This window comes from Chiloscyllium punctatum, chromosome 15 (assembly GCF_047496795.1).
Source record: "Chiloscyllium punctatum isolate Juve2018m chromosome 15, sChiPun1.3, whole genome shotgun sequence".
NCBI classification, from domain to species: domain Eukaryota; kingdom Metazoa; phylum Chordata; class Chondrichthyes; order Orectolobiformes; family Hemiscylliidae; genus Chiloscyllium; species Chiloscyllium punctatum.
The window spans coordinates 25837415-25856420 of record NC_092753.1 but is presented as its reverse complement, the minus strand read 5'-3'; the positions used below and the strand labels follow the sequence as shown (position 1 = coordinate 25856420).

At 43.5% G+C, this 19006-nt stretch overlaps 1 long non-coding RNA gene across 1 annotated transcript; it reads left to right on the top strand.

The window, feature by feature from the left end:
• Window positions 1-6: 6 nt before the first annotated feature.
• LOC140486136 (uncharacterized) lies at window positions 7-17695 on the top strand. Its single transcript, XR_011962529.1, has 3 exons — window positions 7-146; window positions 10265-10375; window positions 14577-17695. It is a non-coding gene; the product is annotated as an uncharacterized lncRNA (long non-coding RNA).
• The last annotated feature ends 1311 nt before the right edge of the window (window positions 17696-19006 follow it).

Sequence of the window (19006 nt, the reverse complement as noted above, 5' to 3'; positions counted from 1 at the left end):
GCCCCCGCCCCCGTCCCCGCCTCTCCGCTCCCCGGGGACAGGGTGTCGCGGGGGGGGGGAGCAGCTCACTCCAGGTGCAGGAGAGGGATTTCACAGGGAGGAGGAAGCAGCTGAGGCTGAGGAAGGATTAAAGAGGAGGCACAGAGGTAATGTGGTAAAAATAATGACTGCAGATGCTGGAAACCAGATTCTGGATTAGTGGTGCTGGAAGAACACAGCAGTTCAGGCAGCATCCAAGGAGCAGAGATTAGATTAGATTACTTACAGTGTGGAAACAGGCCCTTCGGCCCAACAAGTCCACACCGCCCCGCCGAAGCGCAACCCACCCATACCCCTACATCTACATTTACCCCTTACCTAACACTACGGGCAATTTAGCATGGCCAATTCATCTGACCTGCACATCTTTGTGACTGTGGGAGGAAACCGGAGCACCCGGAGGAAACCCATGCAGACACAGGGAGAACGTGCAAACTCCACACAGACAGTCGCCTGAGGCGGGAATTGAACCCGGGTCTCAGGCGCTGTGAGGCAGCAGTGCTAACCACCGTGTCACCATGCCGCCCACAATTGACGTTTCGGGCAAAAGCCCTTCATCAGGAATAAAGGCAGAGAGCCTGAAGCATGGAGAGATAAACTAGAGGAGGGTGGGGGTGGGGAGAGAGTAGCATAGAGTACAATGGGTGAGTGGGGGAGGAGATGAAGGTGATAGGTCAGTGAGGAGAGGGTGGAGTGGATAGGTGGAAAAGGAGATAGGCAGGTAGGACAAGTCATGGGGATAGTGCTGAGCTGGAAGTTTGGAACTAGGGTGAGGTGGGGGAAGGGGAAATGAGGAAGCTGTTGAAGTCCACATTGATGTGTTCCGAGGCAGAAGATGAGGCGTTCTTCCTCCAGGCGTCTGGTGGTGAGGGAGCAGCGGTGAAGGAGGCCCAGGACCTCCATGTCCTCAGCAGAGTGGGAGGGGGAGTTGAAATGTTGGGCCACGGAGCGGTGTGGTTGATTGGTGCGGGTGTCCCGGAGATGTTCCCTAAAGCGTTCTGATAGGAGGCACCCAGTCTCCCCCGCCTCTGGTCGAGAAGGTCCTGTTTCAGTTTCCACCTGCTCTAGGATTGCTCATCACATGTTGGTTCAGGGATGTACAGGAGCTGGTGTTGGATTGGGGTGAACAAAGTTATAAATCGGCTAGACAAAAGTGAGGACTGCAGACGCTGGAAACCAGAGTCTAGATCAGAGTCGTGCTGGAAAAGCACAGCAGGTCAGGCAGCATCCGAGGAGCAGGAAAATCGACGTTTCACGCAAAAGCACTTCTTCAGGAATAGAGCTAAAAATCACACAACATCAGGTTATAGTCCCAACAGGTTTATTTGGAAGCACTGCTCCTTCATCAGTTGATTGCGGAGTGTAAGATCATAAGACACAGAATTTATAACAAAGGATTACAGTGTCATGCAACTGAAATGATATATTGAACACAGGCTGATAGCCAAGTTCGGTACCTATGAAGATGGCTTCAACCGGACCTTCGGTCCGTGTCACACTACAGGTGACCCCACTACACGATACACTCTCTCACACAAGCACATATCCACACACACTCTTACGTACTCACACATTCACGCAGACCCTCTCTCGTACACACGATCTCTCTCATATGGACACACACATACAGCCCCCACACTCTCACCCACATACACACCCTTTCACAGGCATATCCTCCATTACACCCACATACACACTTTACCAAGTGTACCATGCATGCAAACACACTCTCACTCACATACATACTGTCTCTCAAGCATTCACACACATATATAAGTCTATGGGGTGAATTTGTATTTGCAGAATTATATTTACTGGTACATTATAGTTTGGCTTTAAAAAATGTACAATCTGCAGACAGATAATACATGTAACATTTTGTGCATTCCACTTTGGAAATAGAACCAGTACTCGATCCATGTTTTTGAAAGTTAATGCAATTTGCCAAAGTTGGACAGATACAAGTTCCAGTACTGCATCAAACTAGGTGCCTCCACAGGCAATGTGCAGATTCTGAATAGGATGTAGATTCACTCCAAATAATTTGAAGCGGTTATTTCACAACTTTAGGACACCCAAAAGTGCTTCCACACCTCATGAAAGTGTACTTTGAAATTAAGTCACTGTGATAATGTAAGTCACATGGCAGCCAATTCATGCGCAGCAAGCTCATACTAACAACAATATAATAATGATCTTTTAATGAGTTTTCAGTCATGGCACAAGATTTTCATTTTTTCGGATCTCCATTTTTCCTTTTGCCAATGAAATAAGTGGCTGCTATTGTCTCTCTGTCTTTGGCAGCTTTTAGCACATGTATATCAATGCAATAATGTGGTTTCAGCAATGTGCCTATTTAATTGGAACAATCAGCCATCCTTAAAGTCCTTTATTAAGCAGAAATGTAATAAAGTTTGCTTTCTCCTGACTAACCTCCAGAATCGAGCCCAGGTCACTGATCTTTGTGTCTTCAGAGTCAGAGAGACCTTTAGCACACATAAAGGCCTTCTGTTCTTTGCAACGTGGCAGTCAAACACAATCACCAAACTATTCTTATCCAATTTTCCATACCCTTGTCTGCCTTGGCATCACAAATGCACATCTACATACTTCTCAAATATTATGAATGTTTCTTCCTCTACCAACCTTACAGGCAGCTCTGGGTGAAAAAGATTTTCCCTGTGTCTCCTCTAAACCTTCTACCCCTTACTTTAAACCTATGTCCCCTGGTCAATGAATCTTCCATTCAGGGGAAAAGTTTCTTTCTGTCGATCCTACTTCCACCACTCATCATCATTTTATACATTTCAATCATGTCCCCTTTCAATCTCCTCTGATGTCGGGAAAACAACCTCAGTCTGTCCAAACTGTCTTCATAACTGAAACTCTCCAACCCAGGTAACTTCCCAGTATATGTTCTCTGCATTATCTACAGTGCTATCACATTCCTGCTGTAATGTGGATTTCAGAACTGCACACAGTACTCAAGCTGTGGCCTAACCAACATTTTTTTTCATTCAGTCATGGGATACATGCATTTATTGCCCATTCATAGTTGCCGTTAAGAAGGTGGTGGTAAGTTGCCTTTTTGAACTGCTGCAAATTCATGTACTATAGATTGACTTACAATGCCCTGAGAAAGGGAATTCCAGGATATTAGCGAAAAGTGAGGACTGCGGATGCTGGAGATGAGAGTCAAGATTAGAGTGGTGCTGGAAAAGCACAGCAGGTCAGGCAGCATCTGAGGAGCAGGAAAATCGACGTTTCAGGCAGGAGCCCTTCATCAGGAAAGGGCTCCTGCCTGAAACGTTGATTTTCCTGCTCCTCAGATGCTGCCTGACCTGCTGTGCATTTCCAGCATCACTTTAATCTCGATTCCAGGATTTTGACCCAGTAACACTAAATAATGGCGATGTGTTTCCAGGATGGTGAGTGGCTTGAATGGGAACTTGCAAGTGGTAATGTTCCCTTATACCTGATGTCCTTGTTTCTTCTCGATGGAAATAGTCTTGGGTTTGGAAGTGTTGTGTAATGATCTTTGGTGAATTCCTGCAGTGCATCTTCTCGATAGTGCACACGACTGCTACTAAGCGTCAGTGACAGAGGGATGCTTGTGGATGTGCTGCCAGTCAAGCGGGCTGCTTTGACCTGGATGGGTTTAATCTTCTTGAGTTGGAGCTGCACCCATCCAGGCAAGTGGGAGTATTCCATCACAGTCTTGCTTGTGCCTTGTAGATGGTGGACAGGCCTTGGGGGGGTCAAGAGATGAGTTACTTGCCACAGTATTCTGAGTCTCTGACCTGATCTTGTAGACACTGTGTTTTTGTCGTGAGTCCAGTTGAGTTTCTGGTCAATAGTGACTCTCAGGTTGTTGATAGTGTGAGATTCAGTGATGGTATACTATTGAATGTCGAGGGGCACTGGTTAAATTGTCTCTGACCGGAGATGGCCTTTGTGTGGCGTGAAGTTTACTTGCCACTTGTCAGCTCAAGTCCTGATATTGTTCAGATCTTGGTGCATTTGAACTTGGACTGTTTCAATGTCTGAGGATTCACATATGGTGCTGTGCAATCATTGGCAAACATCCCCACTTCTGATCTTAAGATGGGGGGAAGGTCATTGACGAAGCAGCTGAAGGAAGTTGGGTACTATACTCAGGAACTCCTGCAGAGATGACCTGGAGCGAGGGTGACTAACCACTAACAACCACAAACATTTTCCAAAGTGTATGATTCCCCTTGATACCCATTGATTCCAGTTTTGCTAAGGCTCACTGATGCCGCACTCAGTAGAATGTGTTCTTGATGACAAGGGCTGTTACTCTTACCTCACCTCTGGAATTCCAGCCAAGCCTCCCAGCTTTTAAACTCTATGCCTCAGCTAACAGGTGCAAGGATATCTTCTTAACCACTCTATCCACCTACCCTGATACCTTAAGGGACCAGTGGACATGCAGACCAAGTTCCCTCTAATTCTCAGTGCTTCTCAAAGTCCTACTGTTCATCATGTATTCCTTTTGCTTTGTTTATTCTGCCCAAGTGCACCTTAGACTGAATTCCATTTGCCACTGGTCAAGTCATCTGACCAGCCCTTTTATATCCTTCTGCTATCCTCACGGTTTATCACCTCACCAATTTTTGTATCATTTACAAACTAAATGATTAACCCTATTTTCAAGTCTAAATCATTTATATGAACCATAAACGGGAAGGACACCAATACTGACCCTTGTGGGAACTCACTGGATACAGACATCCAGTCAGAAAAATATCTCTCAGCCATCACCTTCTACTTTGTGCCACTCAGCCAATTCTGGATCTAATTTGCCAAATTCACTTGGATTCCATGGGCTTTTACGTTTGCTCATATATACATTTGGTCATATATTGCCTCCCCTTAAAACAATACTGACTGTCCTTGATTTAATATCTGCCTCTCCAAATGCAGTTGAATCACCACCAGGACAGAACCCCACTGTTCCTCACCTACCACCCCACCAACCTTCAGATACATCGTATCATCCTTCGTCATTTCCGCCACCTCCAAACAGACCCCACCACCAAGGATATATTTCCCTCCCCTCCCCTATCAACGTTCCGGAAAGACCACTCCCTCTGCGACTCCCTCGTCAGGTCCACACCCCCCACCAACCCAACCTCCACTTCCGGCATCTTCCCCTGCATCCGCAAGAAATGCAAAACTTGTGCCCACACCTCCCCCTCACTTCCCTCCCAGGCCCCAAGGAATCCTTCCATATCCATCACAAATTCACCTACACCTCCACACACACCATTTACTGCATCCGCTGCGCCCGATGTGGCCTCCTCTACATTGGGGAGACAGGCCGCCTACTTGCGGAACATTTCAGAGAACACCTCTGGGACACCCGCACCAACCAACCCAACCACTCCGTGGCTGAACACTTTAACTCCCCCTCCCACTCCGCCAAGGACATGCAGGTCCTTGGCCTCCTCCATCACCAGCCCATGGCAACATGACGCCTGGAGGAAGAGCGCCTCATCTTCCGCCTAGGAACCCTCCAACCACAAGGGATGAATGCAGATTTTTCCAGCTTTCTCATTTCCCCTCCCCCCACCTTATATCAGTCCCAACCCTCAGACTCAGCACCGCCTTCTTGATCTGCAATCTTCTTCCCGACCTCTCTGCTCCCAACCCCTCTCCGGCCTATCACCCTCACCTTAACCTCCTTCCACCTATTGCATTCCCAACGCCCCTCCCCCAAGTCCCTCCTCCCTACCTTTTATCTTAGCCTGCTTGGCACACCCTCCTCATTCCTGAAGAAGGGCTTATGCCCGAAACGTCGATTCTCTTGCTCCTTTGATGCTGACTGACCTGCTGCGCTTTTCCAGCAACACTTTTTTCAGCTCTGATCTCCAGCATCTGCAGTCCTCACTTTCTCCACCCAGAGGAAACCCAGGCAAAGAATGCGCAAACTCCACAAAGACAGTTGCTAGAGGGTGGAATCGAACCCTGGTACCCGGAACTGTGAGACAGCAGTGCTAACCACTGAGCCGCGCTGCCACCACCCTTTCCTACTATTTATCATGTATTGCCTTGCCTCATTTGCCCTGCCCAACTACATCACCTTGCACTTATCCAGCTTGAATTCTCTTTGCTACTGGTCAGCCCATCTATATTGTTGGGCCGAATGGCCTGCTTCCATACTGTAGGAATTCTATGGTCTTGTGATATAAAACTATTCTCCTCACTGTTTACCACTCCACCAATTTTGGTATCATCTGTGAACTAAATAATCAGCCCTCCTACTTTCAATCTAAATTATTTATATAAACCACAAACAGTGAGGGTCCCAACTGTGATCCATGTGGAACCTTATTGGACACAGACTTCCAGTCACACAACACCTCTCAACAGTGGCATAATGGCACAGTGGTCAACACTGCTGCCTCACAGCGGCAGAGACCCGGGTTCAATTCCTGCCCTGGGCAACTGTCTGTGTGGAGTTTGCACGTTCTCCCCGTGCCTGCATGGGTTTCCTCCGGGTGCTCCGGTTTCCTCCCACAGTCCAAAGATGTGCAGATTAGGTGAACTGACAACACTAAATTGCCCATTGTGTTAGGTGAATGGGTAAATGTAGGGGAGTAGGTTGGGTGGGTTGCTCTTCGGAGGGTTGGTGTGGACTTGTTGGGCCAAAGGGTCTGTTTCCACACTGTAAGTAATCTCATCTGTCTAAGTTACACTCTACTTCCTACCACTCAGCCAATTCTGGATCCAATTTGCCAAATATCTTTGAATCCCCATCTCATACCTTCGCTATCAATCTCCCATGCAGGACCGTATCAAAAGCCTGATTGAAGTTTAAGCAGACTACATTGAATCCATTGCCCTTATCTACATGCCTGGTTACTCTTCACAAAATCCAATCAAGTTGGTTAGACATGACTTCCCCTTAACAAAACCAGGCTGACCATCCTTGATTCATCTCTGTATTTCCAAATACAGATTAATCCTATCCCTCAGAATTGCTTCCAATAGTTTCCCCACCCACAAAGTTAGACTGACTGCTCTGTAATTTCCTGATTTATCTCTTGCTGCCTTCTTGAATAAAAATATCCGTTAATAAAAATATATGCTATTGGACACTTAGTAAGGCAGTAAATATATTAATGCCAAGATTTATACTTATATACCATCACCTATGGGAACAAATGCTGCATTTTTCATCTGAAGCAGGAAATTCCTGCTGAAATGTTGTAAAGCAGAAACAATAAGATGGAAATGTTTGACCATAGGAAAAATAGTGGGGAAATATTCGGAATGTACAAAAGGGGCCCCACATGAGTTGGGAAAGCTGGTTTATATGTTGGACTGTACTGGAAGTTGAAAATTGAAAGTGCAAAAAGGATCTGTGGCATTTTAGATTAGATTAGATTAGATTAGATTACTTACAGTGTGGAAACAGGCCCTTCGGCCCAACAAGTCCACACCGCCCCGCCGAAGCGCAACCCACCCATACCCCTACACCTACCCCTTACCTAACACTACGGGCAATTTAGCATGGCCAATTTACCTAACCTGCACATCTTTGGACTGTGGGAGGAAACCGGAGCACCCGGAGGAAACCCACGCAGACACGGGGAGAACGTGCAAACTCCACACAGTCAGTCACCTGAGGCGGGAATTGAACCCAGGTCTCTGGCACTGTGAGGCAGCAGTGCTAACCACTGTGCCACCGTGGTTAGTGTCCTATTCTCCTTGGATGTGTACTCTGCAAAATTTAACATTTCTCCACAATACTGCCTGATCACAACAGCCGACAGTTCAGCTCAAGTCTACAACCATTCACCTTTCCTCCTCCCCACCAAGTGCTCCAAATATACTAGACCCATTCCTCCTTCCCACCTCCTGAGCATTCTCTTCTGCCTAATCTGCTCACCTACTCTCTGAGATCAGGATCCTCCTCAGGGCTCACAAGCCCCATGTTTTTCCATGAACCCAGAACCATCCCATGTTTTGAATTAATCATGGTAAGTCCAAAATAATATCAAAGTAATGACATGAACTCCATTTAAGTACTCCATTAATCATACATCATATTATCAAATATTATCAAAGATTCGAACAGAATGGAACAATCCATCTCATTCAGATGAGATTAACATACCTTATTTTGGAGCACTTCAGTCAGTATTTGATTTCTGCTTCCAGCCCTAGTTATTGAGTCATAGAGATGTACAGCACGGAAAAAGACCTTTAGGTCTACCTTGGCCATTCCGATCAGATATCCTGAATTAATCTCATCCCATTTGCCAGCATTTTCCCCATATCCCTCTAAACCCTTCCTGTTCATATACCCTTCCAAATGCCTATTAAGTGTTGTAATTGTACCAGCCTCCATCACTTGCTCTGGCAGCTCACTTCATATTTGCACCACCCTCCATGTGAAAAAGTTGCCCCTTAAGTCGCTTTTAAATCTTTCCCCTCTCACCTTAAACCTATGGCCTCTAATTTTGGATTCTCCTGGGGAAAAGACCTTGACTATTCACCCTATCTATGCCCCTCATAATTTTATAAACCTCTAAAAGGTCACCCCCGTCCTCTGACGCTCCAGAGAAAATAGGCCCAGCCTATTCAGCCTCTCCCCCTGCTTCATTTTACCAATGACTGCCCAGGGTCCTATGTTATAGTCTGTTCATTTCTTCAGCAAACAGATTAGAAATTTTTGTGTAAAAGGAGTAATGATTCAAGTCAAATAAGACATCATATCTGTTTTTAAGGTGATTAAAGGCTTTGATATGGTATTCATAGACAAATTATTTCTTCTGTTGGAAGATTCCTAAGCAGACCTAAATGCAAGCTCAGAGAAAAGCTCAAGAGATGCACAGAGGTCAATGCAAAGTACAGAGAGACACAGACCTACCGATCCAGTGTTTAATGCCTAACTCCAGATGCAGAGGCAGTAAAGATGTTGTGATCAGTTTCCATACTCTTGATCTAACAATGGCAAAATCAACCAGTTTTCCAGCTCCCGATGACCATCCAGTGACTTCTGCAGAACTTTCTCGAACATGAAGGATTAATACCTTGGGGAGGAAGAGGAGGGCTATCAGCATCCACCAAATTATAAAACTGTGTCTTTGGAACAGTAGAGGGAAGAATGGGAGATAATTAGTGTAATTAAAGAGATATCAGTGGCACATTATCGGGTGACTGGATATGAGTTGGTTCATAAACCCAGATCTTCTCAGCTTTGTGTTAGGATCATATAAATATCGCTGATCATCTAGTTTGATCAAATGTTGGCAGATGTTAAGAAAAAGAATCTTAATTTTTTTTGTTAGCACGAGTAAACATTTAATTGAAATCTGCAGTTTAAATTCTAAATTTCCGGTTTGCACCAGTTCTCCACTGGAAGAGCAGTTGAGCTTAGTTACTGTAAAATAAAACAGCTGAAATTGTTGTCTCGCTAACTAGGTAAGATAGGCTTTTAATGCCAGGAATATATTGTGACAACCCTATGGCTTGAAGGGGTGTATTTGTCCTTTTCTTTCAGACGTTGAGGCTGAAGCATGGAGTAGTCTGTTCCCAGCCAATAAATAGCTTGAGAGATGTTTGGGTTTCTTTTTTGAAGTTGGAACAATAGAAGCAACATGAAGATGTGGGGGTCAAAAAAAAAACTAGGATTTTGATTTATCTTTCAGTAGTTGTTGGGGTCTTGGAGCTGGAGGTGGAAGCAGTTATTCCTCTCTCTGTTACAGCTAAACGCTTGGGTTCTCTTCCCGCTGTTAGAATCGCAGGTACTTTACTGAAATTATCTTTGCCAAGTCTATAGGATATTACTATATTGGAACAGTTGCTGTTTAGAAATTAAATAATCTGTTATTCTGTTACATTTTCCAATAGAGTTATGTTATTCTAATTCTTTTCTCTTTTGTTTGTATTTTACAGAAAGAATAAGAATAAAGTGTGTATTGCTTCAAACATGATAGTTTGACCAATCAAATTGCATCCAGAACACAACACCTTACTCTTGCCTTTAAAATAAGAAAACATTGGGGTTTAAACTATCTTATTTTGAGGGGGTTTGGTCTGGTCCATAACAATATAAGTGTGGCCAACTTAGTGCAATTTACTACTAGAGTGCAACATATAATAGAGCAGTGTGAGTACAGTGATTGGAGGGGGGGTAGGGGAGGATGGAAAAGAGGTGTTCCATTGCTTTTACTTGTGCTAACATTTTCAGCCTCCAGGAATTGATTCTTACTCCATGCCAAGAGAAGAAACTGGCTATTCAGTGAGGATCTGATAAGTCATGGATGTCTTGGATCAGGTCGACAGGATTCTTAACGGGGAGGTGAGCATGCAGAAGTCGTGGTACACATCAGTACTAATGACATAGATAGGGAAAGGGAGGAGGACCTGAAAAGTGAATATAGGGGGTTAGGTTGGAAGCTAAAAGGCAGGATGAGCAGAGTACTAATCTCGGGATTGATACTGGTGCCACAGGCTCGTGAGGCGAGGTATATATAGAGAGTGCAGCTGAATACATGGCTGCAGAGCTGGTGCTGGAGGGAGGGCTTCAGATATATGGATAGCTTGTGGGAAACTGAGACCTATACAAAGAGGACGGGTTGCACCTGAACTGGAGGGGTACCAATATCTTGGGTGGGAAGATTGCTAGAGCTCTTCAGAAGTGTTTAGTCTAGTTTGGCAGGGGAATTGGAACCAGAGCTACGGATCAGAGAATGGGGTAGCTGGTGAACAAGCAGATACAGCATGCAGAGAGTCTGTGAGGAAGGATAGACACCTGGTAGGGCAAAGGTGCATCAGTGTAATGGGTTGAAGTGTGTCAATTTTAATACAAAAAGTATCAGGAATAAGGATGATGAACGTAGAGCATGGATCAGCACTTGGAACTGCAATGTTGTGGCCATTACGGAGACTTGGATATCACAGGAGCAGAATGGTTATTGGATGTTCCAGGGTTTAGATGTTTCAAAAGGAATAGGTGGGGAGGTAAAAGAGGTGGGGGAGTGGCATTGCTAATCAGGGATAGTATAACAGCTGCAGAAAGGGAGATCATTGATGAGGGTTTGTCCACAGAGTCAGTATGACAGGAAATGAGCAATCATTTTATTGGGAGTTTTCTACAGGCCCCCCAAAAGCAACAGAGACACGGAGGAGCAGATTGAGAGGCAGATTTTGGAAAGGTGCAGAAGTAACAGGATTGTTGTCATGAGATGACTTCAACTTGCTTAATATTGATTGGAACCTCCTTAGTGCAGATAGTTTTGATGAAGCAGATTTTGTCAGCTGTGTCCAGGATAGATTTCTGACTCAATATGTAGATAGGCCAACTGAACAGGAGGCCATATTGGTTTGGTGCTTGGCAATGAACCAGGTCAGATGTCAGATCTCTCAGTGGGAGATCATTTTGATCAGAACCCCCTGACCTTTACTGTAGTCATGGAGAGGGGTAGGAGCACATGGTATGGATAAGTATTTAATTGGGGGAGGGGGAATTACAATGTTATTAAGCAGGAACTGTGGAGCATAAATTGGGAACATATACTCAGGGAAATTCACAACAGAAATGTGGAGGTTGTTTAGGGAGCACCTGCAGATAGGGCTGGATAGGTTTGTCCCACTGAGGCAAGGAAGGGATGGTAGGGTGAAGAAAGCTTGGATGACAAGGAATGTGGAACATCTAGTCAAGAGGAAGAAGGAAGCTTACTTGAGGTTGAGGAAGCAAGGATCATTCAGGGCTGTAGAGGGTTACAGCATAGCCAGGAAGGAACTGAAGAATGGACATGGGAGTGCTAGAAGCGGGGATGAAAAAGCTTTGATGGGTAGGATTAAGGAAAACCCCAAGGTTTCCTACACTTATGTGAGGAACAAGAAGATGGCCAGAGTGAGAGATGTTGTGTGTGAGGACAGCATGAAACAGGCTGATACGCTCGAGCAGATTGATGTTAAGAAGGAGGGTGTGTTGGAAATTTTGAAAAACAAGAGGATAGAAAAGTCCCCTGGGTCAGATGGGATATACCAAAGATTTCTACAGGAAGTGAGGGAAAAGACTGCTGCGTCTTTGGTGATGATCTTTGTGTCCTTTGAGTCCACTGGAGTAGTGCCAGACTTTTGGAGGGAGGTAAATATTAGTCCCTTGTTCTAGATAATCCTGGGAATTACAGACCAGTCAGTCTTTCATTGGTGGTGGGCAAATTATTGAAGAGCATTCTGAGAGAAGGGATTTATGGTTATTTGGAAAAGCGTAACTTGATTAGAGATAGTCGGCATGGCTTTGTGAGGGGCAGGTAATGCCTCACAAGCCTAATTGAATTCTTTGAGAATGTGACAAAACAAATTGATGAAGGTAGAGTCATCAATCTGGTGTATATGGAGTTTAGCAAGGCGTTTGATAAGTTTCCCCATGGTAGACTCATTCAGAAAGTAAGGAGGCATGGGATAGAGGGAAATTTGGCTGTCTGGATACAGAATTGGCTGGCCATAGAAGACAGAGGGTGGCAGTAGATGGAAAGTATTTAGCCTGGAGCTCGGTGACCAATGGTGTTCCACAGGGATTGGTTCTGGGACCTCTGCTCTTTGTGATTTTTTCAATGACTTGGATGAGGAACTGGAAGGGTGGATCAGTAAGTTTGTCAATGACACAAAGGTTATTGGAGTTGTGGATAATCATAGAGTCATAGAGATGGACAGCACAGAAACAGACACTTTGTTCCAACTCGTTCATGCCAACCAGACATTCTAACCTAATCTAGTCCCATTTGCCAGCACTTGGCCCATATCCCTCTAAACCCTTCCTATTCATATACCTATCCAGATGCCTTTTAAATGCTGTAATTGTACCAGCCTCCACCACTTCATCTGGCTGCTCCAAAAGGTTGTTCCTTCGGTCCCTTTTCTATCTTTCCCCTCTCATCCTAAACTTATGCCCTCAAATTCTGGACTCCCTGACCCCAGGGAAAAGACCTTGTCTCTTTACCCTATCCATGTCTCTCATAATTTTCTAAACTCTATAAGGTCACCCTTCAGCCTCTGACGCTGCAGGGAAAACAGCCCCAGCCTGTTCAGCCTCTCCCTATAGTTCAAATCCTCCAATCCTGGCAAAATCCTTGTAAATCTTTTCTGAACCCTTTCAAGTGTCACAACATTCTTCCGATAGGAAGGAGACCAGAATTACACGCAATATTCCAAAAGCGGCCTAAACAATGTCCTGTACAGCTGCAACATGACCTCCCAACTCCGGAACTCAAGTTGGGTGGCAATTTTGAGGGAGCTATGGATGTGGACCCCAAGATTCCTCTGTTCCTCCACACTGCCAAACATTCTGCCTTCAACCCTGTAATCTGCATTTAAAATTGACTTTCCAAAGTGAATCACTTCATACTTTTCCAGGTTGAACTCCATCTGCCACTTCTCAGCCCGGTTCTGCATCCAGTCAATGTCTCTTTGCAACCTACACCAGCCCTCCACACTATTTAGATAAATGTGAGGTGCTACATTTTGGAAAAGCACATTAGAGCAGGACTTATACACTTAATGGTAAGGTCCTGGGGAACAAAGAGATCTTGGAGCGCAGGTTCATAGTTACAGGAAAGTAGGGTTGCAGGTAGGTAGGATAGTGAAGAATGCATTTCAGAGCGTTGAGTATGATTAGATTAGATTAGATTCCCTACAGTGTGGAAACAGGCCCTTTGGCCCAACTAGTCCACACCGACCCTACGAAGAGTAACCCATCCAGACCCATTCCCCATATTTATCCCTGACTAATGCACCTAAATCTATGGGAAATTTAATTGTGTTTAGTATGATAGGGTTTTAGAGTGATCTGTAATGATTTTCCTCTTGTCTGAAAATAAAATGTTAATAAGTGGGTATTTTACTTGAGAGGCCTTGATATCCAACCAGATTGATTGTGGATCAGACAATACCCAATCAGCTATGTAACTTAATAGGGAACTTAACTGATATTTCCTAAAATCTGGGAAGTCCAATCCTCCCCTTGCCTGTGGAAGCTGTAGCTTCTTCAGCTTAATGAGGGGCCGCCTATGATTCCAGATAAAGGAACCTAGCCAGCCATATAATTTACGTAGAGCCACCCTCGGCAGCATCACCGGAAGCATTCTCATAGGATATAGGAGACGGGGTAGGACATTCATTTTAATTAATGCTATTCTACCCAGCCAGGAAATTGGAAGGTCTCCCCATCGCTGGAGGTCCTGCCTTATCCTTTCCAGTAAATGCACAAAATTAGCCTTATATAACTGACCAAATACTGGGGTAATAAAAATGCCTAAATATAAAAAGCCCTCCAGGGACCAACGAAAGGGAAAAAGGGATCCGTCCACTAAGTGGGGTAACATATGCAGCCTTAAAGGGCAGGATTTGCACATTTTTGATTCAAATACACATTTTTGATTCGATTCCTGCATCGTCACATATTACGCACACCAGTATATGTTTGCACAATGCAATTTTGAAATCGTTAAATTGAATGTTGATAACTACATATATGCTGTATATATCTTTTTCAGCACCCCACTCTCGACTCTGATCTCCAGCATCTGCAGTCCTCACTTTCTCCTCATTGATTTCAACCCTACTGACTTTGAAGAAGTTCTGTCCTTTTCCAGCAACTCACTCTTGACACTCTCTCTCTCTCTCTCTCTCTATATATATATATATATATATATATATATATATATCCTGTATATATTTATTTCTGTAATATTTACATACATATATTTGACCTGTGCATGCAAATATCTACGGTACCTTATGGCAGCCCTCAACCTTGCCTTCTCGCTGTTGCCTTAGTTCCTTAGAAGTAGGTGTCGTGTACAGTTGTGCTCTGAACTTATTGTAAAACTCCCCCAAATTTTTCTAACAAAATGGCATCATGAAGAAACAAGTCGACAACATGGTTTAAACTAAAAGTCATTGAATTTGCAGAGAAGAACAACAATAGCGTAGCTGTGTTTCTGAAAGATTGAAGGGAAAAAGCCACGCAGTTAAAGGCTGTGCCAAAACAGAAGTAAGCCTAGCAAGGAAAGTTGAACAAATGGTTCACAAACAGAAGAAAGAATTGCTGACTGGGCAATCCAGTGTCATTAGAACGGAAGAACAGTGACTCGACATGCCAAAAATTAAGCAAAAAAACGATGCATACAGTGATTTCAAAGCCAGTGATGGATAGTACAGTAGGTTTATGAAAAGATATGATTTAGTGCTCAGACAGAAAACCAAGATTGCCCAAATTAATGACAAGTTAATCTGGTTTCATCACTTTGTAATCAGAAGTTGGAAGAAAAACGGGTACAGGCTCTCGTGCATTGGCAACACAGTCCAAAGAATGTGCAGGTCAGGTGAATTGGCCATGCTAAATTGCCCACAGTGTTAGGTTCATTAGTCAGGAGTGGGTCTTGATGGGTTACCTTTTGGTGGGTGTGGACTGGTTGGGCCAAATGGCCTGTTTCCACACTGTAGGGAATCTAATCCAGTCTAAAAAATATGGACAAAGCCCTAATGAACTTTGATATGCCAGGGAACAGAACTGTGGACAAGATTGGAACAAAAATAGTTTCGGTTAAGACTGCTGGCCATGAACGGAGTCGATTCACTGTGGTAGTTGGTTGAATGGCAGATGGAACAAAGTTAAAGCCTATGGTGATTTTTAAAAGGAAAACCCTGCCCAGGCAGAAATTTCCGAAAGGCATTGTTGTCCTCGTCCGTGAAAAAGGGTGGATGGATGAAGGTAGCTGCAAGACTTGGATTCGGAAGGTCTGGAATATGTGACCTGGTGGACTTAGAAAGGAAAAAAACCTTCCTGGTTTGAGATATTTTCAGGTCACACAGAGTGTTATCAGTGAACTTCGAACTGACATTACAATGATTCCTGGAGGCTTTACGAGCATGGTGCAGCCACTGGATGTTAGCATCAATAAACCTTTCAAGGACTTAATACAGAAGAAATGGGACCCTTGGATGCAAGAACGGGAAAAAAAGCTTCACAAAGGGTGGGAATTCGCATGTTCCATTACTTGCAATTGTATGTGAGTGGATTGTTGAGTCCTGGAAGGAGATGAAAACTGAAATTGTCGTGAAAGCCTTCAAAAATGTGGAATTTCTAATGTTTTAGATGGTATGGAGGATGGCTAATTATGGTCAAATGGAAGTGATGACCAATCAATTGATGAGCTCCTTGAGAGTGCAGGTGAAGATGATCCATATGACGACCTGCTTGACCCAGGCGACTGGAATGAATTATTCAGTGGTGCAATTGATGAGGACAGTGAATATGAAGGATTCTAATGGACTTTTGCATGTTTTAAGCAGCTATCCCATAATATTTGTGATATACAGTGAGAAGAGTTTTTTGCTGTGAATATCCGTTTTTTTGATGGTCTTCACAAAATGCTATCAAACTTTTTTTTGTTTTTACTGCTCCTCTGTTTTTATTTCATGAATTGTGTGCTGTACAAATACCCCCGGTAGATGGCCTGACCTCCTGCTGGTATGCCTATTAACTTTTGTACATAATTGAATTGAATTTATTGTCACGTATACCAAGGCACAGTGAAAAGTTTTGTCTTGCGAGCTATACAGGCAGGTCACATTATTGAATAGCATAGATAAGTAAATAATAGATATACAGTGGCTAAAACAAAAACACAGGTACAGGCGAATATTAAGAGTTTATGAGGTTGAACAGGCTAGGCTTATATCTGCTGAAGCTTAGAACAGTAAGAGGCGACCTGTTTGGAGCTGAGAGGACGCTTCCTTTCACAGGAGAATCTAGAGCTAGAGGTCATGTTTTAAATGGGTGACCCCTTATGTTTAAACAGAGATAAGACATTTTCTTCCCTGAAGGTCTTTCGTCTTTGAACTTCTCTTTCTGAAAAGGTGTTGGACTTCAATAACTTCAAAGCAGAGATGGATAGATTTTTGGTAAGCAAGGCCCTGAAAGATTATAGGGATTGGTAGGAACCATGACCTTATAAAATTGGCAAAGTTAGTTCCAGGGTTTGAGTGGCCTGCTCTTATTCTTGTTTGAGTGTTTAAACTTTTTTTCTCCAGAAAAAGTGATATCAAATCATAAACATAATCTTCCAGCATATCTGGGTTGAAGATAGTTCTCGATTAGCATAAGCCCTAGAGAACATTGCCCACTCACATTTTTCAACCAAAACGAGTATGTGTGAAAGGAGACAGGCATGGAAAATGGATGGCCAGCTGGGAAAAACAGTCTTCTACAGTGTGAAACAGATATGATTGCTTGCCCTTTCATTTGTTTCACTGTGTCGTCACACCTTGTTGGTTTTATTCTGTGGCGATAAACGTTAATATTAAACAGCTACATTCACTGAATTTTTTTTTCCTTTTATTTGAATTCCTGCTATGTCTTACAGCACCTTATAATCTGCAAATATGCCAAGTTTTACTTGGCACTTTCTGGTTTGTGCTATCACCAGGACTATGCATGAACTCAAGTCTGCGTTATTATATCCTAATGGATTTTGCCCATTGTGTGGTCTGGGGTATTGAGTGACTATACCAAACTCTTGAGACTGCTTTACTGGAGTCTGCTGCATATGTCTGTACCTTATCTAAGAATGAGTATTGTCAGACTCCCAGGAGTTCCTGTAACCTCTATTTCCATTTGAAATATAAAAGGCTGATAACAGCTCTCTAGTACAGGTCTTCATTTCTCTTTTCTTAGAATCTTGATAACATGTGACTGTTGATGTCAGAGTTACATTAACTTCATATTATCATTAATACATTAATTCCTACTGTATTGTACTTTCATTAAACGATGTAGGCCAGATTAGATCTCCAACATTCATAATATGCTATCTTCAACTCAAATAGCAATTGATATTCTTTGGACCTATGGGCAAGTACAGTATGTCCTTAGTATGTGAGCAAATCTCCCAGGTCACTGCTTGTGAATCATCTGGAACATATTGCTAACTTCTTCTGGAATCATAGGACCAATCCTTAGAGATTCCCTGTGAGTCAGTGGTCTAATTAGGCAAATTTGCGTTTGTGTAATTGTTTTAAGAAACATGATAACAACCTCATTGCAATTCTAATGAAAGGAATTCGGTCTCAACCACTCATCATGAAATTACTGTCCTCCTTTATCTTTGGAATATAGTTTTATACTTCTCACAGTAACATTGGAAGTCTGACATTTCAAATGTGATACCAGGAATATGATAAATACACACAAGACTGAAGCTTTTTTTTACACATATTTCACTGAGCGAAACCAAAAACAATGGATTAATATTCTCATTCAAATAATGTTTACATTCAAAATTCAGTCAAACTGTGGCAGGGCATACTGCAAATCCTCATCTTCTGTCTGGTTTGGAGTTTTGCTAAAGTTAACGAGTCTAACCACTACAAGAATTTGCTTTTTGGGACCATCACCATTCTGGAATCCCAGCCAACACCAGAGTCAATTTTATGAGGCCCCCATCTTTGTTGGATTTAAATCTAAATCTAGCAGATGCATGGGAACACCACCACCACCAAGCCACTCACCATTCTGACTTGGAAATATTTCACCATTCCTTCACTGTCACTGGGTCAAAATCCTGCAATTCCCTCCCTCAAGGCATTGTGGGTCGACCCACAGCAGGTGGACAACAGCGATTCAAGGCAGCTCACTGACATCAAGGGCAAATAGGGACAAGCAATAAATGCTGGCTAGCCAGCAATGCCGACATCCCACAAATTATTTTTAAAGAAAGATAAAGAACTGTCTTTCACACATTTGTTATAAAAAGTCAACTACTCCATGTCACATAGTGGCAAATATACTGTTTTTGTGATGTAGGAAACACAATTTGGGGAATACACAATCACTAATGAATTGGGAAGAACTCTGTTGGACTTCTTCAAATTGTATAATGGGACTGACTTATACCCATCAGAGAGGGCAGATGGCACCTTG